This window comes from Bos indicus, chromosome 4 (genome assembly GCF_029378745.1).
Source record: "Bos indicus isolate NIAB-ARS_2022 breed Sahiwal x Tharparkar chromosome 4, NIAB-ARS_B.indTharparkar_mat_pri_1.0, whole genome shotgun sequence".
Taxonomy (NCBI): domain Eukaryota; kingdom Metazoa; phylum Chordata; class Mammalia; order Artiodactyla; family Bovidae; genus Bos; species Bos indicus.
The window spans coordinates 94,968,667-94,971,189 of record NC_091763.1 but is presented as its reverse complement, the minus strand read 5'-3'; the positions used below and the strand labels follow the sequence as shown (position 1 = coordinate 94,971,189).

Here is a 2,523-nt window from a genome sequence, read left to right as displayed (position 1 = left end):
AGTAAAACTAAGAGTTGACTCTTTGAGAAAAGGTAAACAAAATTGATAATTTAGCCAGAGTTGCCAAAAAAAAGAGAGAGGGCCAAAATAAATAAAATCAGAAATCAAACAGGAGAAGTTACAAGAGACACCACAGAAATACAAAGGCTCATAAGAGATTATTATTAATTATACATCAACAAAATTGAAAACCTAAATAAATGAACAAATTCCTAGAAATGTACAATCTCCCCAGACTGAATCAGAAAGAAATAGAAAATATGAACATGCAGCCTTTGTGCTGCCTGTTCACTTTTGGAAATCGGTGACTGTGGTGTCAAAAAAGGCATAAACCAAACACTTCTGCAGCCTTTTCTGCCCTTTTATTTGAAATCTTTGGTGTAGGAGCTGCATAAGTAATAGATTAAAAAAAAAGGCAACCTAGACAGCATATTAAACATATTAAAAGGCAGAGACATTACTTTGTCAACAAAGGTCCATCTAGTCAAAGGTATGGTTTTTCCAGTGGTCACATATGGATGTGAGAGTTGGACTGTGAAGAAGGCTGAGCGCGGAAGAATTGATGCTTTTGAACTGTGGTGTTGGAGAGGACTCCTGAAAGGCCCTTGGACTGCAAGGAGATCCAACCAGTCCATCCTAGAGGAGATCAGTCCTGAATATCCATTGGAGGATTGATGCTGAAGCTGAAACTCCAGTACTTTGGCCACCTGATGCAAAGAACTGACTCATTGGAAAAGACCCTGATGCTGGGAAAGATTGAAGGCAGGAGGAGAAGGGGATGACAGAGGATGAGATGGTTGGATGGCATTACCGACTCCATGGACATGAGTTTGAGTAAACTCCAGGAGTTGGTGAAGGACGGGGAGGCCTGGCGTGCTGCAGTCCATGGGGTCGCAGTCAGACACGACTGAGCGACTGAACTGCTTGATTCTTACATGTCACCAGGCAGATTCCTAGAACGCTCTCTGGTTTTCCAGCAGGTGGTGCTACAGCTCCACTTGGTGGCTTCTCCCTTGCCCACACTGTGTAGCCTGTCTTAGCGTGCTTTGTGTCTACAGGAGCTTGCTTTCACAGCTGCACTGTGAAGCGCACACGTGGAGATGCCACAGACTAGGTTGAGATGTGGGTTTAACACTGGCCCATGGATCTAGTAGGGAGATGCACAGGTGGTACTCGGAGGGATTTGTGGCTGCCCTTCCTGCTGAGTGCCATCAGCAGGAAAGCCTTCCCTTCTCTGCCCCTTTCCCCACCTCCAGTCATGAAAGACCCACCTCAGGACCCTGGGTGCTGCTGGAGAGAACCGGGTTTGTCCCACACAACTGGAATAGCTGGCTACTCACTCCCAACTCTCCTTCCCCCAGGGGAGAGGGTGCCACCACTGGTTACATCAGCCTGGCACAGTGCTTCCTTGGCGGGGGGACACTAGGAAAGCTTCTCTTACCACCCCCTCTGCTGTGACCAAACTGTGTTTGGTCTGCTGTGTTTTGTTTTTGTTGTTTCTAGAATGGCGTGCTGGAATCTCGCCTCAGGACGGCTGGACTTCTGCAAATTCTCTCTCATGCACGAGTATCTCTCCAGGTCAGCATTCTCCAGGTGTTTTTGTTTTTTTCTTTTTTCCCAATCACAGCAAGAGTGGGATTTGGGCAGGTTCACTGGCTCCCCTCGTTTTGCTGTCTATACTGAAATCTGTCTGCCTGGGTGTATACAGGTACACCTGTATACTGGGTGTACAGGTAGGTGGGCCTCCTGGATCCTGCAACTCCCACAAAGGTGCCTTTGTTTGTGGATGGATGTCTATTTTGTTGTTTTAAAAAGGGGATAAAATGAGGAATGTTTTATGCTCCCATGATGCTGACATCACTTCCCTGACCCTGATGTAATAACGTTCATCCTTTATATTTCATAAGTAGACAAGTATTGTGTAAACAAATGGTATGATAAGAAGTGTGAAAGCTAAGAGAGTTGCTGCCTTCTGTGTCCATAATGGGATTGCTCTCTGGTTCTTTGTGGCTGGGCAGGGGCTGAAGCATGTATAAATTATAGACAGCGGGGCAGAGCTTGGACTTTATTACAAGGCAGCCACTGGTGGGTTTAGGAGGATGATAAGATATACATCACATTTTAAAGGGGGGTAATTCTGGTGGTGTATGGAGGAGGTACTGTTGAGGGCAAGGGTGGAACCACAGAGCCCAGTTAGAGAAGCAGTAATGGTGAGATGGTGGTGACTTGAACGTCACCGATTACAGGCAAAACAGAAGTAGAATTTTTTGGAATGCATTTTGCAGGTGTACCTGATGTGACTTACAGAAAAGTGGGAAATAAGAGTTGAGGCGAAGGGGTGGATTGCAGATGATCACCGTTCTGGGTTGAACAAGTGAATATATGATAGGGCCATGTACTGAAATGGAAGCAAATCAAGGATTAACAGGCATGAAGACAGGAATGGAGCCTATTTCTCTCTGTATTAGTTTTAGACAGCTGTGTGCACATGTTAAACAAGTGACTAGAGATTCAATCTCATCT

The 2,523-nt window shown here is 45.5% G+C and overlaps 1 non-coding gene across 1 annotated transcript; it reads left to right on the top strand.

Annotated features, from left to right (window-relative positions):
• The first annotated feature begins 270 nt into the window (after positions 1-270).
• On the top strand, positions 271-404 carry LOC139182843 (small nucleolar RNA SNORA13). The gene has a single exon (XR_011566412.1). It is a non-coding gene; the product is annotated as a small nucleolar RNA SNORA13 (small nucleolar RNA).
• The last annotated feature ends 2,119 nt before the right edge of the window (positions 405-2,523 follow it).